The 23,850-nt window shown below is 43.4% G+C and overlaps 2 protein-coding genes across 17 annotated transcripts in view; both read right to left on the reverse strand.

Annotated features, from left to right (window-relative positions):
• The window catches only part of LOC309329678 (uncharacterized protein), a gene marked incomplete at its 3' end in the record, with an annotated part of 831,621 nt that extends 812,192 nt beyond the window's left edge, over positions 1-19,429 (reverse strand). Inside the window, exon 1 of the mRNA XM_081840695.1 lies at positions 19,363-19,429. The remainder of the gene's footprint in view (positions 1-19,362) is intronic.
• RBFOX1 (RNA binding fox-1 homolog 1) overlaps positions 1-23,850 on the reverse strand; it is a 1,493,407-nt gene that overhangs the window by 1,397,240 nt on the left and 72,317 nt on the right. The window lies entirely within an intron of this gene.

Raw genomic sequence — 23,850 nt, forward strand, 5'->3', positions numbered from 1 at the left:
AACATTTCACTGGGACAGCAATAAAGGGCCTTTTTGCTGGGACCACAGCTCAGTGGTGGAGCATCTGCTTTACATGCAGAAGGCCCCAGATTCAATACCTGGCATCTCCAGGTAGGGATGGGAAAGAAAAACCATAGTCTGAAACCTTGGAGAGCTGCTGCCAGTCAACATAGACAAAACTGAGCTAGATGGACCAATGTTGCAGGTCTTGTGGTGCCAACTGGGCTGGGGAAGGGATGGGATGATGGTCATGATGGTGATGATGATGATGATGATGATGATGATGATTTATTTATACCCTGCCCATCTGGCTGGGTTTCCCCATCCACTCTGGGTGGCTCCCAACCAAATATTAAAAACACAATACAGCATTAAACATTAAAAACTTCCCTAAACAGGACTGCCTTCAGATGTCTTTTAAAAGTAGGATAGCTGCTTATTTTCTTGACATCTGATGGGAGGGCGTTCCACAGGGCAGGTGCCACTACCAAGAAGGCCCTCTGCTTGATTTCCCTGTAACCTCACTTCTCACAGTGAGGGAACCACCAGAAGGCCCTTGGAGCTGGATCTCAGTGTCCGGGCTGAACAGTGGGGGTGGAGGACCAAGATTGGTCAGAGGTGGAGGAACCAGAGGTTTGGTGTGGGGGGAGTTCAAGCAGTTACTTCGGAGGAGGTCCCACTGCATTGTGGGGAGAGGAGTGTCAGTTGTTGGGGCAGCAGCTTAGCTACTCCTTAGAGCTGTGTCATAGACTTATGAGCTAGCACTTAGACTATGTGCTGACTTCTTGAGTAAAGCTTTTGGGTTTCCTTGGGCAGAGAGTCCAAGCATGTGTCTGAGAGTGGGAGCCAGGGCCGCCAATGGTTGCATTTTTATTTTTATTTTTATTTTTATTTTTATTTTTATTTTTATTTTTATTTTTATTTTTATTTTTATTTTTATTTTTATTTTTATTTTTATTTTTATTTTTATTTTTATTTTTATTTTTATTTTTATTTTTATTTTTATTGAGGCAGCTTCCTATGTTTCTAAGTATATACATATAGGCAACAGTCATGTTGGTAATATATCTATATTATCATAGGCAGTATATATATATGGAAGGGCCATGGCTATATCTGCTCAGTTTCCCACTCAGCCACACACCCAACTTCTCTATGAATGAAGCATGACCCCACGTGGAACAGATCGGGCCCTAAACACCCCAGGGCAAAACATCAGCCAACCCCTTTTCCAGGCAGTTGAGTAGCAATACTTACAAATGTCAGCATGAGCAAACAAGACTTTTAAACCCTTGATTAAACATCCTTGGCCTGGGAGGACTTGCATTAAATTTCACACCTTGCAGATTTCATGTATAATTAAACTGACTCCTTGCTTGATAGCAGTGAATAAATATTATTGATGATGACAAAGTCTATGGCTGGGTTTGCAAACTGTACTTTGAAAACTGGTGCGTTCCATTTCCAATACCCAATGATTGTTAAATCACAGGCAATCCAGTCCATTGCATTCCATTTAAAATATACCATTGGTGATTTAGCCTTTGGATGTGTATGTGCACCCACAGGAAAAGCCATCCTAAACTACATCCACAGAGTCAAAAATCAGAATCCAGTCTTGTTCATAAGCCATCGTATTGTTTCCTTTAGTTGTCTTGCCTACAAAGGCAGCTCTGGAAATCCAACCAGTACAGCAGAGATCTGTGGAAATTGACAGAATTTGCATTCAAGTGGGGTGCCTTGCCAAATTAACTGCAGTGTCCTCAGAAGAGCTCTATTCTTCATTAGAGATATAATTTATCTGCCATCATTTGAGCCCCAAACATCAGATCCAACACCACAGTGCACATATGAAGTGTGCTGCTCAGATGTACCAACTACCATCCCATTTCCCACAGTGGCTAACCTGATGGTATATCTGCAAAGTCCACAAGCAGGACTTGCGGCAACAGAGCTGGGCTGGGAAACCTGCGGCCCTGCAATTCCCATCATCCCTGCCTTCCACTGAGTCAGGTCATCAGTCCCTCTTTCTCAGTATATTTTGCACTGGCTGGCAGCAGCTCTCTGGGGTTTCAAACAGAGGTGTCTCATGGCTCTTCCTGGAGACGCCAGGGATTGAACCTGGGACCTTCTGCATGCAAAGCAGATGCTCCACCACTGAGCTGCAATCCCAGTAGATTCCCTTTTATTATTGTTGTTGCTTGTTTCAAGTAAAACATTGGTTAGTGTTCCGGACACACTGTGGCCATCAAACATGTCCTACTGGCCTCCAGCTGTATCTTGGTGGCCTCCAACAGAGCACCCACATGACTATTAGGAGGCCTGTCCAACTCACAGAATCCAACTCTTTTCAACACAGAATGTGACCTCCTGAGAGCAGAACTCTGATGGAAGAACAAAGAACATGCAGTCCTGATCAAAATACCTTCAAAATACCCCAAGACCTGCTCTCCAGCAGGGTCCCTTCAACCATTGCTAGTTCTCTAATTATCAAGAGCTCATGGAGGAAAGAAATAATATAGCAATCTTTGACACCTGGCGAAAAATGAGCTATTAAGATGAACTGTCTCTCATAACAAGTCACCTCTAATTTGGAACATGAACTTGGTCCTGCATGAATGAACGGAATAATTGCATTAGTTCTTTCAGCTAACCTACAGGAGGTTATACAGTCCATTTAAAAGAAAAAAATACCGCAGGACAAAAGGGATGCCTTTATATACTTTTTGCATGCTAGTTAGTGCTTCCCTTAAGGAGGGGTTTTGAACCTCAGCCCCAGGGGCCAAACAAAGCCTTTTATTTATCCAGCCCTCAGCAGTCACGCCATGCCACAACACTCACTGGTTCAACTATACACCCTCCCTCAAGTGCTTTTCCTTGCTGGAATGTGCCACATCTTGCTTGTCTGCATGGAGGGTGCAGAATAGGATGTGTCTGTGTCTGTGTGACATGGCTGCAATGTAACCTATTTTCTAACTATGTTTGCTATTGGTCATGCCCACCACTGGCATGTGGCCCCTGCAGAAGGTTGTAGGTTTAGGGTTGCCATGTGTCCTCTTTTTCCAGGACACATCCTCTTTTTCATGGGTATGTAAAATGAGAGTCATCCTTAGTCAAAAGCAGAAGTCGGCAAATGTGTCCTCTTTTTTGCTCTTCAAAATATGGCCTCCCAATTTGGCCCTTGGACTAAAAAAAGTTTCCCCAACCCCCAATCGAGTCCAACACTCTGTTCTTGACTGTGGCCAGACATACGCTTCTGGGAAATCTAAAAGCAATGTATGTGAACAACATTAATATTGTTGTTATTAATCATTAGGTTATTGCAATTTCACTTTCTTCCATCATGGAACCCAAGGTGGACATGATAAGTGCTCACATACCAAAGTTTCCAAAGTTCAGAGCAGATCTTCATGCCCCTTGAACTATGCTCCAGGACCTTCCTGGATGTGGGAATTGCTTCACTTCTGGAATAGCATTGGATTCACATCAGGAGCCTTTGCCACTGCATTGGGGGCAACTGATGACGGAGGTGGGACTCTTTCCAGACAACATACAAACGTAAGAAGAGCCCTACTGGGTCGCGCCAATGGCCCATCTAGTTGAGCATCCTCTTCTCCCAGTGGCCACCCACATGTGTGTGGCAAACCTGTGAGCAGAATCCAAGCACAAAAGCACTCTCCTCTCCTAAGGTTTCTAGCAAGTGGAGTTCAGAAGCATTGTTGCCCCTCCGAGAAGGCAGAGCATAGCCATCATGTATAGTAGCCAATGCTAGCCTTTTGTTCCATGAATTTGTCCAATTCTCTTTCAAACCATCCAAGTTGGTGCCCATCACTGCATCCTGAGGGGCAAAACCACTTAGCTGCTACCCAGCATCCCTATCAGCACAGTACAGACCACTGGGCTCCTCCGGAGGTCCAATCCTCGTCCCCCTATGATCAGCAGTGCCAAGGTATCGCCATGACAACTTTTGCCTCTGGTCCCACCCACCACTGGAAGGCAATTTCCTGGTGCTTGAGCAAGAGGGAAGGGATGCCCATTTTTGCAAGAATTCCCCCCCTAACATTCATACCTTTGCACACATTGTTCGGTTAAAGAACTGCATCGCAAAATTCGGGGAAGTGCAGATTTCAATGGACAGCTGTGATTTGGTTTGCATCTTGGTTTGAAAAGTGTGAGTTTTATCATTTCTCTACAAAAATACAAACCAAATTGAATTTCTCCATACCCTTAGTGACCCACCACCAGTTTAGAGTTCTTGCAAAGAGACAATTACTGCACTCAGCAATGCAGATTTTTCCCTCTAATTTCCTCACACCACCACCATTATTGGGTGATGGCCTTCATTAATCCATAGGAGAAATTTATGTCAATTGCACTGGAGACCCTTTTCATAAAGGAGCAATTACCACGAGCTTTGTGATAAAGCCGTTCCCAGTTGGCCTGTGAGTCATCACATTTTTTTTAACCAGAGCTCACATCCACCCACCACAACCCTCATCCACAATGGGACTCTGCTAATTATGCACGAAAGGAGCATGCCACTCCAGAATAAGGTCAAGTCAGCAAGAAAAGAGAGCATGAACAATACTGAGCACATTAAGTATACTAATAAAAACTAAATTAGAAAACAAAGAAGGACAAAACGTGTGCTCTTAGTACTTTTGCAAACCTTGCAGTTTTCTCAGGTGCTTGTGCATCAACAGAACAAGTACTTTATGGGAGAGGGAAAATATAATCAGAGGATTTTAGAGTGGGTAGAATCCTAGGAGGTCATCTATTCTACCAGCCTCTGCTCAATGCAGTAGTTAGCCTTACAACTGCAGCAAGATTGATTTTGGCCTCTGCTTAAATATCTCCCACTTTCGTCCATCAGAAAGGCTGCAAGGCAGACGTCCCAGCCAGGTAGACACAGATATGGGACTCATAAAAGGTTTGTTCAGATTTGTAATAGCAAATGCTAAATTTTAGAATAGTCCCCAGGTGACCTAAATATGAGAAGTACAAAATATATAGAAATCCTTCTCCCCACCAGTACCTGAGGTGTAATGCATTGTTATACATTGTTTAATATGTGTTTATGTTGTGTGTGTTATTTGGAAATATTACTTGTTTCTTATAATAAATTTTTCTTTAAAATTATTTATCCCACTACCTTCCCAGGCAGTCTGTTCCAATGTTGAGCACCTCTTACCATTAATTCTTTTTAATTCTTTTCCTCCTAACCACTTCTCCTAATGGTTAGATAAAATTTGTTGTAATTGATACCCACTCATTCTTGTCCTGTCCCCAGAGCATCAACAACAGCAAGTTGGCTCTGTATTCTGTGATACTTGATGACTGATGTTGTGGATCCCCTTGAAATTTTTCTTCTCCCAGTTAAATATGGTCAGCTCTTTCCATTTTCCTCATGGGACTTTGCAACCTCACCATCCTGAATACTAGCCAAACCGAGCTTTCTCAGATAACCCTGGGTCTTGCTTGAGTTGGGTTGTGATATCCCCAGATCACTACAGGCCAGGTTGAGAGCTTGGATTCATCTGGAGCTGCCAGGGTTGGGGCATCAGACAGGAAGAAGAGACAGGCATGAGCAAGAAGAAGGCAAGAAACCTTGAAAGGAAGAGACCTACCAGGTAGTTTCACCTTTGTGAGAGAAGGTAGGGGGTGCCTTTCCCAACAAGCCTCTCTTTCTCACCACTTCCAGGTCTCTCCTTCTTCCTGTTTCTGAAGGATCTGATCCTACATAGGAAGAGGCTGGGGACAAAATTGGAATCAGTTGCCTCTGCCTGTCATTGGCTCTGGATCTGCCTACCTTGCATCCCAGCAGTCCTCATGGGTACCAGACACCGCTGACTCAGGCTAGCTCCTTTACACATTCATGTACATCATTCCATCCTACTCAGTTCAAATATTTTCTGTAGTTTGGGTCCCAGTCTTCCAGGATCTGCATCAAATATTTCTCTTCTAGTGGCACCTTAGGGTTTCACTATTTCCTTTACTTACCAGGATTTCAGCCCGCAAGTGGTCTCCGTTATATCCAATCACACCTTCAAGTCTCATTACCCCAGTAATTTATATGCACAATAAAAAAAAGCTGTAGACTTGATACTAATCTTACCCCCAACAACAAAAAGTCACCCCCAAAATATTTGTATTAATTTTTATTCCTAGGTTTTAATTGGAGAGTTTGCTTTTTCACCAGGGAAATAAACAGTTGAGTTCAGCTATCCAAGGGCCATGTAGTTTCATTAGAATTTACATTAATTCCTCATTAGCCAACAACATGAATGTTGAGATCAATTGAGAACAGAGAGGAAAGAGCATTGCCCTGAGGTGTAAGTGAAATTTTGGTTCAATTATAGTAACACCAAGCCGCAACTATTCTGTTTTTGTGAATGTATTAGGCACTGACGGAAAATGTCCCATTAGATTTTTGTTGGTGCCTCTTGTAAAAAATGTTCACTTATTCACTGACAGCATGGGTGAGGAAGCTTTCTTCAGCCCAGGAAGGGTCACAGTCCCACCTAGGTATTCTTTCTGGGGCCACATGTTTTGGGTGGGATCAGAGGCAAAAGTGGGCAGAACAACAGGTACGGTAGATGACATTCCAGCCACACAAAAGTCAGAGGCTTCTGCACTCTTCCACACATCTCTGCTTCTTCCATCCAGGTGAGGGTTGTCACACTTCAATGACACATTCCAGCCAGGCAAAAGCAATTGAGGAATGGAGAAAGCAGGGCTAGGAAGCAGACGTGGCTTAGGGAGAGCTATCCAGGGTCTGGATAGAGAACTCTGGAGGGCCGCATTCTGTACCTGAGGTTCCCCACCCCTGATTTACAGCATCAATGCTAGCCCTAGCTCTCAACTCCTTTCACCCACTTTACCATCGTCACATAAATAAATCCAACAGGATGCAAAATGTGTTGCGACATCAGCTACTCACAGTGCAATCCTCAACTTTCAGCCTTGATGGAGCTAATCCACTGCCCTCATTCTCAGTGTGGTCCTTCAGAGATGTCACCTACTCACCAAACCTTCTTTTGCTATACAGTATTGTGTCCCAGAGCAAACTCCAATTCTCCAATTCTCCAATCTCCCACTCCTCCTCCTCCTCATCCTACCATGCTCATGATACTCAGGCACTAGATAAGGAAGCCCCAAGGGCCACATTTGCCCCCTCCCCACCTCACTCCCATCCTGAGGTTCCTCACACTTGCTGAAAAAGATTGGAAATTGTTACTATTCACACAAAGTACAGTGGTACCTCGTGTTACAGACGCTACAGGTTACAGACTCCGCTAACCCAGAAATAGTACCTCGGGTTAAGAACTTTGCTTCAGGATGAGAACAGAAATTGCGCGGCAGTGGCAAGGTGGCAGTGGGAGGCCCCATTAGCTAAAGTGGTACCTCAGGTTAAGAACAGTTTCAGGTTAAGAACCGACCTCCAGAACGAATTAAGTTCTTAACCTAAGGTACCACTCTATGCACTTTGGGAGAGGGAAAGTAAGAAAAACACCAGAATGGCTAGTTTGTGTCCTAAAATTGCAATAAGAGAATCTTTGGCCCATTGGCCAAAGAACTGAAGAGTCATTTCAAACAAAGAAAAGACCCTGAAATGCTCAGGAAATGCTTCTTTTTTTAAAAAAAAAACATGCTGTTGCTCTCTAATAAGAAATATAAATTCCACTTATAAGAAAACAAAAAGCAGGAACTGTCATTCAGTTGTTCCGGGTGCACTTTGATATGCTCAACTTGTTTTTAATGAGAAAACTTGCTTGCTTTGGGGGAATGTTAAATAGCTGTGAATTGAGAAGAGGCATTTTGCTTCATCAAATATCTTAAAGTTCTTCCAATATTTCAGTCTGCCCACCTGCCCGTGAAAGCAGCAGCTATGGAGGAATAAAACTTTTTTTTTTTAATTCCCCAAACAAGCTGTTCTACTATTGAAAGAAAACTAATTAAAGTTAAAAATTAAAAGTATTATTACTAAAGGAGCTTCTACACAAGCAGAAAATGACAATTTGCAAGCAGATCAAGCAATACTGAAGTGGCATTAAACTTATTATTATTATTATTATTATTATTATTATTATTATTTACAAATGATTTGTTCCTCATATTCTTGTCCCTCATATTTCTCCAAGTTGCTCAGGGTATGATAAGCCCCCTTTATTCTCACAACAACCCTGTGAGGTATGTTAAGATGAGAGAGTGATTGACTCAAGGCAAATGTCATGGCTGAACCAGGATTGGACCTTCCAGCCACCGTGAGTTTTCATGCCCAATAGAATGCTGACAGCATAGAGATAAGGAAATTCTGGGCTAACTAATCTCATTGTCTGGAAAGGGAACTTCAGGGTCACATCATAAAACAAGATGTGATGAGTATCATTGCCTACCAACTTTTAAATGAAATGCATCTATTAATAAACATGTTAATGCTGCCTACAAAGCCATTGGGTTTTTATGCCACAGCATCCCATTGTTGAGCTCATTATCCATGATAATCCACAAATCCTTCTTGGCGACATGACTTGCCCAGGCCCATTATCCACCATCTTAAACAGCTGCATTTGGCACTTGCTTCCTATCATCAGAGCCCCTGATTATTCAATCCACTCATTATCAAACGAGGCACATCAGCCTGTGCAGTGCGCACTCAGGCTTTGACGTGCTAAGCCGACACATGAAGTCATCCCAATTTAAGTAATCCTTGGAAAGAGGGAAAGCAGGGGAGCATCACAGTTTGATCTGTGGCTTCATGGCTTCACTTCTCATAATACTGCTCCTCAACCAGAGAAGAAAGACCCACATGATCTCCACAGGAGAAGCATAATGCTGGGGTAGCCAATGTTGTGCCCTCCAAGTTACTACTATTATCACTACTGATTTTTAATCCCATTCCAAACAGCAAGTACATTCAAAACCAAACGAAAACCATACCAACTCATTTATCCAGCCAGCTGAAACAAAAAATATCTTCAGTTGGTTTCCAGAAAGTGCAGATAGTGGGTATTTGTCATACAGGAATGCTATTCCACAGGACAGGAGCTGCCACATTAAAAGCCCTGCGCCAAGTTATTGTGGTGCAGGCTTCTGAGATCTTTGAAGCTCTCCTGCAGAGCACAGTGTTCTACTGGGTGCATTAAGGCAAATGTTGTTGGACTTTTAACTCTCCTCAGCCCCAGCTAGCATGGCCAATGGTGAGGTTCGTAAGGGTGGTGGAGAAATTTGATTCAGTTTACAATGAAATATGAATGTACCAAATTTGTACTTTCTGAAACAACGCATGAACCGAAATACAGCATGATCCTTTCAAATTCACACTTGCAGTACAATCCTCCAAACAAGTAACATGAACAAATATGCAAACGTTGTGGTATAAAGTATACATATATTAGTGAAAATAACATGTAAAATTCTATTAGGATGAATTGCTTTGCAAAAAAAATTGTGCATATTAGGCAAAAATTCATTTTAAAAATTTGTATAGTAGGAGAAATTCACACCAAAATGTTGACAATTTTTCATGAGGACTTAAAAAGTAGTAATAATCATGAACTGATGTAGAAATGTGGAGAACTGAAGACTGGAAAAAATGAGAAACAGAGAAGCCAAAATGGACATATTTGCTCAGTGATTATGGAAGTCGTAGTCCAACCATATCTGGACAGCACTAAATTGGCTATCCTTGCATTGTGCTATTTTATTCCAATGTTGATTTAAAATCAGCTCAGTTGTGTCCTCCCAGCAAAGAAATTAAAACTACACTGCATTGTTCAAGCTTTCCTGACTTAAAGATTTCCTGCTTTTAGGTTTAGAAACAGAATGGACTAGTCAAATGCATCTGTCAATAACATAAGTGACACACCCCAAATGCATGTTTTATGTAGGAATCCTAGTGAAGGGAATTATGCAGAAAAAGCAATAAGTACTAGAGAAATCATCCTTTTCTCCATTAACCACTGATCGCTACCATACCTCACAAGAATATGGAATTATATCAAAAAGCTCAAGAAGTTCACACCAGCTACACTCAGGGACTCTTCCAGATCTACAGATTCTAGGATGCTGGACTAGATGAGCCATTGACCTAATCCAGCAGTCTCTTCTTATGTTCTTATGGAGGGATGATTCTGCAGGTGACACCAAGAATCAAGGAACAGAAAACAGCCATGGAACAACTGCATGGCTTCTCTTGTGCTCTGCCGTAACCCTTGGTTTTGCAAGTAAATAAGATTCTTATTTTGAAAAGGTCAGTGGAAGTCACTGAGGGGCCTTGGAAACAACAAGCAGAAATATTCCTCACCAATTATCATGCAACCTTAATGCTGTTCACTGCTCCACTTTTGAAAGCTTCTGACAGGGTTCATGGGATGAAGCAGCAGTTCCATGCATAAAGATTCAAAACAGAAGGAGGGGGAAAAGGGGGGGAGACTTTTGACTTCATACTTTCATCAGGCCCAGCATGCAAGCAGGGATTATGATCGATACTCCTGGCTTCTTTGGTTTGACAAATAAATCACAGCAAGGTGTCCATCAGTGAACAAAGGAATAGAAAACAGGAGAGGGAGATTCAGCTTTCTTCGATGTTAGGATCCCTCTCTCACCCCTCAAGTCCATGAGCATGTAGGAAGGGGCTATGGCATAAAGATCCTGCAGGGGCACAAGGAACCATGTGCACGAGCAGGTGCTGGGCACGCATTTGTTTACCTGGAGTGTAATCTCAGCTCCAGGGCTTAAGAGAGCCACAGCCACACATGGAAAGTGGGAGGCAGAAAGATTGCTGAACCAGGCCAGAGCTGGTGCAGCAATAGGGTCCAGTTCAAGGCTACTGACATCATGGATCTCAAGCTGGTTCCACTGTCATCCCATGATGCCAATAGATGCAAGGATGGCTCAACACACACCTCTCCCTGCCCCTCAGAGCCATGTCCTAGGGGCCGAGGTCTCTTCAACCACCCCAGTAAAATATTTGAGGGGGCCAGAGCTCCCCCCCAAGTTGAAGAGCATTGTCATTCAAATGGTGTGCATGTGTCACATCTTGTGATTGATTATGCAGGGTGGGACATACCTGGAACCTTCCAATGTTTTATTCAAGTTAGCACCCCTGACTTAGTGGGTGGTACGTCCTCCCTGTTGAAATACAAGATGCCCCATCAATATTAGCATCCTGCCAGCTCTTGAAGACTCACAGGTTTATTCAAGCATCCCCCTGTTATGATTGCTGTTTTGACGGTTTTAATTGTTATGCTTTTTAACGGGATTGCTTTATTGTCTAATTTAACTGTGGATGTTTTTAATGTTTTGTTTTATTGTGTGTTTTAATGGGGTGTACTTAATTTTATACTGGCAAAATTGTTTAGAAGCCATTTTGGCACATAAGCAGTACCTATATGAAATAATGGTGGTGATAATGCCCTGTTCAGCAGTGAAAACCGATTCATCCTAGTCTTTGTCCCATCTTCCTCCCCACTCTGTTCTACACTGAGACTATGGAGGAGGAGGAAACAAGGAGGCAGTGGTAAGGAGGAACACAGGTGGGAGCTGGCAGAGGGCAGACTGCGTTTGTTAGGACTTTGACCCATTTGCCGTCATAAACCAGCTTCCACTGGCTGGATAGTCATCTGTCTGGGATGCTGTGGTTGCATCCTGCTGTGTAGCTCCTCAAGTATGCAACGGATTGGACAGGTTGATCTGCAAGATCCCTTTTAGCTCTATACTTCTAGCATTCTATAGAATAGTTAATACACTTATGCTCTTGCACAAGAGTGGAGTTGCCATAATCACCTTTTGTTCAGGCAGGTTCTCGAACAGACAGAAATCTGCCAAGTACCTCTCATCCTGAGGTGGAGGATGCTTCACCTGTTGCATTTCTGCCTGTTTGGAAGCAAAGAAGACATCTGAAGGCAGCCCTGTTCAGGGAAGTTTTTAATGTGTGACATCTTAGCGTATTTTTGGTCTTTGTTGGAGGCCGCCCATAGTGGCTGGGGAACCCCAGCTAGATGGGCGGGGTACAAATAATAAAATTATTATTATTATTATTATTATTATTATTATTATTATTATTATTGACTGAAAAGAGAGACAGAAACCTCCAAACAAGAGAGATGGCATGCATTTACCTTCTCCGGGCTGTACAGATGTAAATGTTTTTATGCACATCAAGAAGGCTTATCATTTTTCCCCATTAATCTCTCATAACAATCTGGTCTATAGTTTAATGCACCCATCTTACATGATTACATTTTCAAGGGTCTTCCATCCCATCAGCAAAATCAATGTAATTGTGAAAATGACTTCTCTTTTGTCAGGGCAATAAAGATACTTCACATTAAATGCCTATTTCGCTACTAGGCCCATCAATGCATGAAAACCTTTGATTGTTGTAAAAGATGCTGAACCCTTCTTGGATTGTTTAAAAGCAATTTAGCACAGGGGTGGAAATGGTAGCGAAACCAGGCGGAAACATTCAGAGTTGGCCAAATGAAGTAAATAATGGCATTCGTATTCTGTGTTCAACCATTTTATTGAGTTATTCATGGAAAAAGAACAAATGGGCAGCTCCGCCCCACTCTGATTCAATTTGGAACTGGGCTTGACAAACTGAACCATTTTCATTATATATATAAAAAAGATTTGTTTCTTCTGAGCTGAAACTGGATCCTGCTACACACTGGTTTTGTCCAAATCCTGAGCTGAATTTGGTCAATTGGGGGGCTTCCAGACTTGGGCTAAGTCAGAGCAGTTCAGGGCTATCAGGGGGCAGGAAGTCTGGCAGAAAGTCTGCAGGGGCCTCATTTGCCAGCATGTTTTCCCCACTATGGAATGTGCTTTTGAAGTAAACCCTAACTCCTTGGCTGCAGGGTGCTGCTTGGCTGCAGTAACGAAAGGTTTTGTGAAGCAGCATTCTGCAGGATCAGAACCCACTCTCCATTCTCAGCAGAGGGGGAATGAGACATCCAAGATCCTACCAGGCTCCCAATCAAGAGTGCGAGAGGATCTGAGTGTTTCATCCAATCCCCTTGACACTCTCCCACTGCCCCTTTCTCCCTTTCCTGACCTGATGGTAACACAAGAGGTCCCCTGCCTTGGTCCTTCCTCAAACTCTGCTAGGACAGTGTTCCAGAAGCCAGAGAGCCTGGAGAATGCAGTTTCCCCAGGGTCTCCAAGATTCTAGCACTACACTGAGTTTATAACTGGATCAATTTGGGGAGATCTGGGGTTCGTCTGAATCTAGCCAAGACAGCCTCAGATTATGATCTGCCTTGAAGAAGGGGTTTAGCCTAGCCTTCTCGCCGGCAGGCTACTTTTCCATGCGCAGGAAACTTTGTTCCACACATTCCACACATTATTTAGCACATTCCAAGGGGTAAAGTTGGTATGATGTTAATTGCACATGTGCAATTTAACATGAAATTTTGGTGGGGTGAGGTGATGAAAACTGTAGTTAAGAGGAAGCCAGGGGCTGGTGAGGGAGTTCTCCTTGAAAATGGCAAGAAAAGTTATCAAGGGAATGGTGCAACTCCCCTATGAGGAAAGGTTAGAACATTTTGAGCTTTTTAGTTTAGAGAAAAGAAGAGGAAGAGACATGCATAAAATTATGGCAGGGAGAGAAAGAGTGAAACTCAACCCCCACCCACCTGCCCCACAGTCTGAGTCTACTCCTGATTGCCCACAGCTGCTAATGTACTTGACAACAACAACAACAACAAAGTGTGCATGTTAATTGCAGTCACACAATTACCATCACTTCCAGTGTGGCCTTTAGCATGACTATTCAGAGTGTGAAAAGCAAGTGATGTGTGTTACACAGACAGCCAAGAGTCAAGCAGGACACGTAATACAATTGATGGCATCTAGAGCAGTTTATTTTAGCTGGGGGGAAAGCAAGGAGAAGCGATGAAATAGTCAGTGGAATACAAATGTATAACACCAAGAAATCTTTTGGCTGTCATGAGCAGTCATCCTCCATCTCTCTGTTCCATTCCTAATCCAGTACGCTGAATGAAGCCATTTGAAGGAGCAACCCACTTCATGGGAGACTGCCTCATTCTGTTAGAAGCACTGAGGCATTGATGACATCTTCATACAGGAGAGCATCAAACAGGCAGCAGCCAGAAAACAGAAGACTGCTCTATTTGCAGAGCTCTTAAAAAGGGGTGCTCTGCTGAAAGCCACTAACAAGTGTTCCAATTTCCAATTTTGGTGTGCTCTGCGGTTCCATCCCCCAGACTGCCAGGCAAACTGCAATTTGCTGCTAATGATCAGATCTGTGGAGCGGAGCAGTAGTAATTTCATTCCACACATTCTTTAACACATTCCAAGGGGTAAACTTGGTATGTTGTGGTTTGCACATGTGCACTTAGCATAAAGATTGGGGGAGAGAATAAAAATTGCTGTTGATGTTTTGGTTAGAAGGAGGGGTGGGAAATTCCCCCAGTCTGAATGGAATATGCTTTGCTGAAGGAAGGAAAACAAAACAGAACCAATCAGATAACATATATTCAGGCTGGAGTAGTACCCAAGGAGATATTGCCTTATAGATGCATTCAGTATTATGGTAGATTTGAAGTCTTGTTGTGATGTTGAGTACATTGCCTTGAGCACCTGACAGAAGGAGGGGGTGCTTCACAAGCACTTCCCAGTCAGATAAGAACACTCAGAGGGTGGAAAGCAGGGTCTGTAGTGTGGTCTGGGGAGAGGGAGTGTGGCCTGGAGAGATTACCAAGGGCCATGTAGAGAGGACTGAAGGGCCACATTCCATCCCCAGGGCTGAGGTTCCCAACCCCTGGCTTATCATACTGGACAGGTTCATCTTTCACCTGTTCCCAAGTACTGACTTTTACAATGACCAATAAGAGGGCTGTCACTATAAGGTGTTCTCCAATAGCATCACTTCTTCTCCTGCCCTGCTTGTCACTGTCAGTTAGGAAATCTACAGTCTCAGTTCCTTTTGCATATTTAATCCCCATGTTGTACAAGTCTGAAATGAAGTAGGGGAGGGGGGGTTGTTAAATCATGCAAAGCAACTAATTAAGTTCATATTTTTTAGATTTGTCAGTTCAGGTTCCAACATGCTTGTAGGGGAAGTCAGGGGGAAGAATAAAGCATAATGGTCTTTTTTAAGCCATCACAAATCAAAATGTCCTTGTAAAGTAAACAGTCAATACTCTAATTGTTCAGCAAATTAAAAAAGCAGTGATCGCATCACCTACACTAATTAATAAGAAATTTCTGGCTTTGACTCAGAGTCTTGGATTTCAGATAAATCTACCAGCAACTTAAAGGCATTGCAGAGAATTTAACAGTGCTTTTTTCATTCAGGGTTGTGCAGAAGCTGCTAACAAAACAAAACAAAAAAAAACAGCACACCAATTTTCTTTGGGATACCAAGAAATAACCAGCAGGCAAGTGAGGGTGTGTGGAATTATATTAAATCATGGGATTCCAGTGATATGGCAAAAAGAGGATTCTCATATTCCAGGTGGGAAAAGGCCATGTCCACTCCTATGCTTCTTTGATCATCACATTGCACAAGTGAGATCAAGATAAAGGCTGGGATTTCCAAGGGCTCCTAGGCTTTCAGTCGATGCCAGGTTAACTTGGGAGACATGGCCTGTAATGTGACCTCTGCTTCCTTGCTATGTGATTAGCAAACAGTGCAGGGAGCAAAGCAGGCATTCTGGTCACATCCACACGTCAGCCCTATTATACCACCTTGACAGGCATGGCTATCCCCCAACTTTAGTTTGGGTTTCAAACACACAGGGATATGTACAAAATCCTGTGCAATTGCCCTTCCTCTCCCTGTCCTAGATCCATTTTGCATGTGTTGCTGCCATGCCAAGTAATGTCACTCACATACCTGCTTTTTGCCCTACCCACCCTGAAAGAAGACTCAAAAAGGCAACTTATTAAGAGGTAAAAAGAAGAAGAAGAAGAAGAAGAAGAAGAAGAAGAAGAAGAAGAAGAAGAAGAGGAGGAGGAGGAGGAGTTTGGATTTGATATCCCGCTTTGTCACTGCTCGAAGGAGTCTCAAAGCGGCTAACTTTCTCCTTTCCCTTCCTCCCCCACAACAAACACTCTGTGAGGTGAGTGGGGCTGAGAGACTTCAGAGAAGTGTGACTAGCCCAAGGTCACCCAGCAGCTGCATGTGGAGGAGCAGGGAAGCGAACCCGGTTCCCCAGATTACGAGTCTACCGCTCTTAACCACTACACCACACTGGCTGGTGATATCTATTAAAATATATTGAATTAGTGATTTGGCGAACTGTCAGATCCTCTAAGTGCAGGCAGGTGAGTAAATGGAGGTGGAGGCACCTTAAATAACATCTAGTGTGCCCCCCCCCATTGGATATTCAGCCCCATGTGGCACCAGGCCCCCTCCCAGATAAAGAGGCCACCTTGAGTCTCTTTCCCCTGAGTGGAAAGTGAAGCAAATTCACCCCCCACAGATAGCAGAAATGGAATGCCTACATTTTAAAAAAAGAAAGCCAACCAGTGAAACCTCTTTCAAATGTGCATTCTTGCCTTTTTCAATAGGAAGACAAAGCTGCTCTTTCATCAACACGCCCAGAATGAAGAATTGCCCTTATTTCAAATGACCCAGGCATAGGTTTTTTCCTGCTTTACTCTAGCAAGAACCATAACTCTATCATGCAAGAGGGCAAGAAATCAACAGTAACTGAGTTAATCAAAAACAATACCCCACTGGGGTCCACGGTTTTGTGAGGGGTTTGGGGGGAAGGGGTTGTAATAGAAATCTTTGTCCCCATTTGCTTTTGATGGCAAATCCAATCTGCTATTCATCATTTCTGGGCACATTTGTTGAACATTATGAGATTACTTCTTTATATTATATATTTACATGGGAGCGAATGAATTCCATAAATCAAAGTGGATTGAAGGGGAGGGCAAGGTTATTATTTACAATGTGGCAGCTTTGCCATCATGGCATTTCATTATATATATATATATATATATATATTTGCTTTCGTAGATTTTCACGGGTACAGGAATGCAGGTTTTGGTGTCCTCGGGTGTCACCAAAACCTGCATTCCTGTACCCGTGAAAATCTACGAAAGCAAATATCTTACCTCTACGGGGAGGAAACCTTCCAGCTGCCTAGACACCCCAACTTATATATATATATATATATATATATATATATATATATATATATATGCAGGTTTTGGTGTCCTCGGGTGTCTTCCCGTGTAAAAGTTGGGGTGTCTAGGCGACGTTTCGACGAGGTCTCACTCGTCATCTTCAGGCTGGTGCTTTCGGCTTCTTGTTACTGGAACAGAGCAGGATCTCAGTGTTTGAGTTCCTATAAATACTGTAGAGGGGGTGTGGTGTATAGCCTCCAATGTTCTGGGCAGAGAGGAAGTTCCCAGGCTAGTGTGCCTTTTCTTCTTTTGTTCCTTAATTACTTGAGAGATATCTTGAGTGATTTCTTGAGTGATATCCTGAGTACCACTTAGGTGGGTCATTAGGTGTGGATTAGTTGTTAAAGTCTTTGTGTCTTGACCTCTTGAACTTTGTGAAGAGTTTTCCTGAGAAGATGGCTGTACTGTACTTAGTTGTGCTCTGGCTTGGCTTCGTGTATAGGGGCGAGCTGTGGTTTTGTGGCTTGTGTCAGCCAGATCTGTGTAGGGATTGCAGGGGGGTGCAGCATCCGGAGGTGCCACCATGGATTGGCTACTGGATGGTGTCTGTAATTCATCTGTGGAGAGGGTCTGGGTTTGGGTCTGGTGTGGTTGATTGGTGTTGGCGTTCTGTGTGCCTCTGGATCTGGTGTCAGTTTTTGTGGGGAGGGCTAATTTCCAGATGTCTGGCAAGCGGGATGTGTCGTCACGCTTGTTCATGTTGTGAGGGTGTTTCTCTATCTCGATGGCTTCCATGATTATTCTCTTGTGGTGATGTTCCGTGTTAAAGAGCAATTTGGAATCTGCAAAATTAATTTCGTGTCCTGTTTCTTTCATGTGTTGGAAAAGAGAGGAAGTTTTTTCTTCTTTTTTGACGGCATTCTTGTGTTCTGCGATACGTGCATTTATTCGTCTGTTTGTTTGTCCAATGTACGTGGCTGGGCAGACTTTGCAGGGTATTTCATAGATCCCTTGGTTTTCCAACTGGATTTTATCCTTGGGGTTTCTGAGGATATTGGCTATTTTTTGGTTGGTGCAAAAGGCTGTTTTGATATTGTGTTTATGGAGGATTTTGCTAATTTTATCTGTAGTGCCCTTGATATAAGGGAGGAGGGCCATGCCATTGTTTTCTTCTGTGTCTTGGTTTTTGGGGGGTGTTTCCTTTTGGATTAGCTTCGTAATCCTGTTTTGCTGGTATCCATTGGCAATTAACACGTTTGAGAGATTCTGTAACTCAGTTGTCAAGTGGTCTTTGTCAGCCAGGCGTTTGGTTCTGGAGATGAGAGTCTTGGCTACGGAGTTTATTTGTGCAGGGTGGTGGTGTGATTGTGCATGTAAGTAGCGGTTGGTGTGTGTTTTTTTCCGGTAGATAGTGTGTCCTAGGGAGCCATCAGGTTTTTTGTAGATTAGGACGTCAAGGAAGGGAAGTTGGTTGTTGGCTTCTATTTCCATAGTGAATTGTATTTTGGGGTGTAAGTTGTTGAGATGTGTGAGGAAGCTATCCAGTTTTTCTTTCCCGTGTGGCCAAATTACAAAGGTGTCGTCAACATATCTGAGCCAAAGTTTGGGTTTGTGTTCTGACTTGTCTAAAGCATTGGTTTCAAAGTGTTCCATGTACAGGTTTGCGATGACCGGTGAGAGGGGTGATCCCATAGGTGCTCCTTCTATCTGTTTGTATCTTTGTCCATTGTGGATGAAGTACGTGTTGGTTAGGCAGTGGTTGGTCAGGTCCAAGATGTATTCGGGGGGATTGTATTTGTTTTGAATAGCTGTCAAGGCTTCATTAATGGGCACTTGTGTGAAGAGAGATACAACATCGAAGCTCACAAGTAGGTCATTAGGATGTAGGTTTTGCTTCTTTATTGTTTCTATGAACTGGAAGGAGTTTGGTACGTGTGAAGAGATGGATTCTGCATAGGGCTGAAGTTGCTTGGTGAGAAATTTAGCGAGATTTTGTAGAGGTGAGCCTATGGAGCTGACTATTGGTCTGAGTGGTGTTCCTTCTTTGTGTATCTTGGGGAGGCCGTAGAGTTTGCTCCAGCAAACCACCCAGAAGCAATTTACACAAAGAAGAACAGAAAGCACTCACCAACCTGAGGAAAGACAACAACATAATCATTCTCCCAGCAGACAAAGGTAATGCCACAGTGGTGATGAACACATCGGACTACCAAGCAAAACTATCAAATCTACTCCAAGATCCTGCCTACAAACCTATAAAAACAGATCCCACCACCTACCTGGAAAAAACCACCAAATCCAAAACAAAAGCCTCTCCTATCAGTGAAGAAATCCAGCTAAGAATCATCCCCAGAGAAAAATCATCCAGATGCCCCAAACTCTACGGCCTCCCCAAGATACACAAAGAAGGAACACCACTCAGACCAATAGTCAGCTCCATAGGCTCACCTCTACAAAATCTCGCTAAATTTCTCGCCAAGCAACTTCAGCCCTATGCAGAATCCATCTCTTCACACGTACCAAACTCCTTCCAGTTCATAGAAACAATAAAGAAGCAAAACCTACATCCTAATGACCTACTTGTGAGCTTCGATGTTGTATCTCTCTTCACACAAGTGCCCATTAATGAAGCCTTGACAGCTATTCAAAACAAATACAATCCCCCCGAATACATCTTGGACCTGACCAACCACTGCCTAACCAACACGTACTTCATCCACAATGGACAAAGATACAAACAGATAGAAGGAGCACCTATGGGATCACCCCTCTCACCGGTCATCGCAAACCTGTACATGGAACACTTTGAAACCAATGCTTTAGACAAGTCAGAACACAAACCCAAACTTTGGCTCAGATATGTTGACGACACCTTTGTAATTTGGCCACACGGGAAAGAAAAACTGGATAGCTTCCTCACACATCTCAACAACTTACACCCCAAAATACAATTCACTATGGAAATAGAAGCCAACAACCAACTTCCCTTCCTTGACGTCCTAATCTACAAAAAACCTGATGGCTCCCTAGGACACACTATCTACCGGAAAAAAACACACACCAACCGCTACTTACATGCACAATCACACCACCACCCTGCACAAATAAACTCCGTAGCCAAGACTCTCATCTCCAGAACCAAACGCCTGGCTGACAAAGACCACTTGACAACTGAGTTACAGAATCTCTCAAACGTGTTAATTGCCAATGGATACCAGCAAAACAGGATTACGAAGCTAATCCAAAAGGAAACACCCCCCAAAAACCAAGACACAGAAGAAAACAATGGCATGGCCCTCCTCCCTTATATCAAGGGCACTACAGATAAAATTAGCAAAATCCTCCATAAACACAATATCAAAACAGCCTTTTGCACCAACCAAAAAATAGCCAATATCCTCAGAAACCCCAAGGATAAAATCCAGTTGGAAAACCAAGGGATCTATGAAATACCCTGCAAAGTCTGCCCAGCCACGTACATTGGACAAACAAACAGACGAATAAATGCACGTATCGCAGAACACAAGAATGCCGTCAAAAAAGAAGAAAAAACTTCCTCTCTTTTCCAACACATGAAAGAAACAGGACACGAAATTAATTTTGCAGATTCCAAATTGCTCTTTAACACGGAACATCACCACAAGAGAATAATCATGGAAGCCATCGAGATAGAGAAACACCCTCACAACATGAACAAGCGTGACGACACATCCCGCTTGCCAGACATCTGGAAATTAGCCCTCCCCACAAAAACTGACACCAGATCCAGAGGCACACAGAACGCCAACACCAATCAACCACACCAGACCCAAACCCAGACCCTCTCCACAGATGAATTACAGACACCATCCAGTAGCCAATCCATGGTGGCACCTCCGGATGCTGCACCCCCCTGCAATCCCTACACAGATCTGGCTGACACAAGCCACAAAACCACAGCTCGCCCCTATACACGAAGCCAAGCCAGAGCACAACTAAGTACAGTACAGCCATCTTCTCAGGAAAACTCTTCACAAAGTTCAAGAGGTCAAGACACAAAGACTTTAACAACTAATCCACACCTAATGACCCACCTAAGTGGTACTCAGGATATCACTCAAGAAATCACTCAAGATATCTCTCAAGTAATTAAGGAACAAAAGAAGAAAAGGCACACTAGCCTGGGAACTTCCTCTCTGCCCAGAACATTGGAGGCTATACACCACACCCCCTCTACAGTATTTATAGGAACTCAAACACTGAGATCCTGCTCTGTTCCAGTAACAAGAAGCCGAAAGCACCAGCCTGAAGATGACGAGTGAGACCTCGTCGAAACGTCGCCTAGACACCCCAACTTTTACACGGGAAGACACCCGAGGACACCAAAACCTGCATTCCTGTACCCGTGAAAATCTACGAAAGCATATATATATATATATATATATATATATATATATATATATATATATATATATATAAACACCCGGCACTTTTTGTGCCTGCAAAAAGTACATGGTTAGGACTGGGCCAAAATCGGACCCTGATCTAGAGATTAATGTGTCTATGCCACTTTAAACTGTCATGGCTTCCCCCCCAAAGGATTCTGGGAGCTGTAGTTTCTGAAGGGCGCTGAGAGTTGGTAGGAGACCTCTTTTGCCCTACCAGAGATACAATTCCAAGAGTGATTTAACAAGCAATATCTCTTCACTGAGAACTGTAGCTCTTGGAGGGGAGGAGGGGCTCCTAACAAGTCTCAGGACCTTTAACAAACTAGAGCTCCCATAATTCTTTGGGGAAACCCATGACTGTTTGAAATGGTATCATTACACTTTAAATGTATGGTGTGAATATGGCCAAATTCAGAAAGGAAAGGTCAGTCACTGAATTTCATCCTCATAGAAAGTGGTAAAGGCATTGCACAAGACCCCAGATCCTTTGATGGACACTACCAGGAATTTGTAAAGATGAGGTAGAAATTAGATTCACTTTGCATTTAAAAGCAAACCTAGATAATTCTCACATTCTGAAACAACACATGAACCAAAACGCAACCATCCTTTCAAATTTGCTCTTCTCTGAATTTTTCGATGCAGTCCTCCAGCCAAGTAATATATATATATAAATATATATATGCCAGGGTGAAGTGTGCATATAAATGCACATATTACTGAGAGCAACATTCAGAAAATATATTGTGGGTAAATGCTTCACAAAAAAAGTGCACGAGGCAAAATGCATACAAACATGTCTATATTAATAAAAATTTGCACTAAAACGATGATGAATTTTCATGAGAACCTTTAAAGGTAAAGGGACCCCTGACCATTAGGTCCAGTCGTGACTGACTCTGGGGTTGCAGTGCTCATCTTGCTTTATTGGCCGAGGGAGCCTGTGTACAGCTTCTGGGTCATGTGGCCAGCATGACTAAGCCGCTTCTGGCAAACCAGAGCAGCGCACAGAAACGCCATTTACCTTCCCGCCAGAGCGGTACCTATTTATCTACTTGAACATTGACGTGCTTTTGAACTGCTAGGTTGGCAGGAGCAGGGACCGAGCAACGGGGATTCGAACCACTGACCTTCTGATCAGCAAGTCCTAGGCTCTGTGGTTTAACCCACAGCGCCACCCGCGTCCCTCATGAGAACCTTTATTAAAGCATAAATTGGTGTGGAAATGTGGAGAGCTAAACTTAAGGCTTGAAAAAATTAGAAACTGAAAAAAACATGCATGAGAAATCCCCTAGGGGTTGTACCACTGGACAGATATGGGGACATCAGCACATCAGGAGGGTCCACCAGCACCTACCCGCGACCAGGTGCTACTGAGCAACAGCATCTACCACTTCTGCTAGGGGGAGTTCCTGAAGTGGGTTATGGGAACCTACTGTGCTGCTACCACCTATGGAAGGCAAACCTCATAATCTCCCCAACATCATTCAGAGTCAGAGGGCAGTTGGCACAGCTGCCACCCATCTGCCAAGGGAGAGGCAATTGCAAGGAACATCACTCACCTGTCCTCTCACTGTAGGTGGGGATGGAGATGGAGATGGAGCAGTCAAATGATTAGAGTAGGGTGTTCCTCCACCAGATGAGCAAGTTAACAAGTGGCAGGAGCAAAGAGCAGCCTCTGCCTTGCTCTGTTGCAACAGTGAAGCTTGGGCCCTCTGGAGGTGAATAAGGGAATAGTGACAGATCCACTGATTGCAAGTTCTTAAGAACCCCGCAAACCTGAAATCAGTCCTGGAACCATGCACTGGTCCAAATCATGGTCTGGACTGTGGCAGCTAGGAGTCGCTTGTATTCTAGAGTACTCCCTATTTTATCATGTTATTCATTCCACTTACAGCTGCTCTTTCCTTCATAAAACCTCAGGATTGCAAATATGGTTTTCTTCCCCTCCTTCATTTTATTTTCATGACAGCCTTGTAAGGAAGGTTTGTCTGAGAGATAGTGACTGGACCAAGGTTCTACAGTGAGATTCATGGTGGTGGAAGATTTAACACAAGGACACAAGATTAGGCCAATGGCCCATCTAGTTCAGATGCCCCTATGGAAAGCCCACAAGCAGGAACTGAGCACAAGAGCACTCTCCCCTCTTGTGGTTTCCAGCAACTGGTATCTAGAAGCATTACTGCCCCTGTCCATGGAGGCACAGCATAGCCACTGTGGCCGATAGCTATTGATACGAGTAATATGCCCATGATAGAGGCAAGGCCACTCAATTTCCCCAACAAATAAAAAGGCTTGTTGCAAGGAAATGGAT

Source organism: Podarcis erhardii (genome assembly GCF_964252035.2).
Source record: "Podarcis erhardii genome assembly, chromosome: 14".
In the NCBI taxonomy this organism is placed as follows: domain Eukaryota; kingdom Metazoa; phylum Chordata; class Lepidosauria; order Squamata; family Lacertidae; genus Podarcis; species Podarcis erhardii.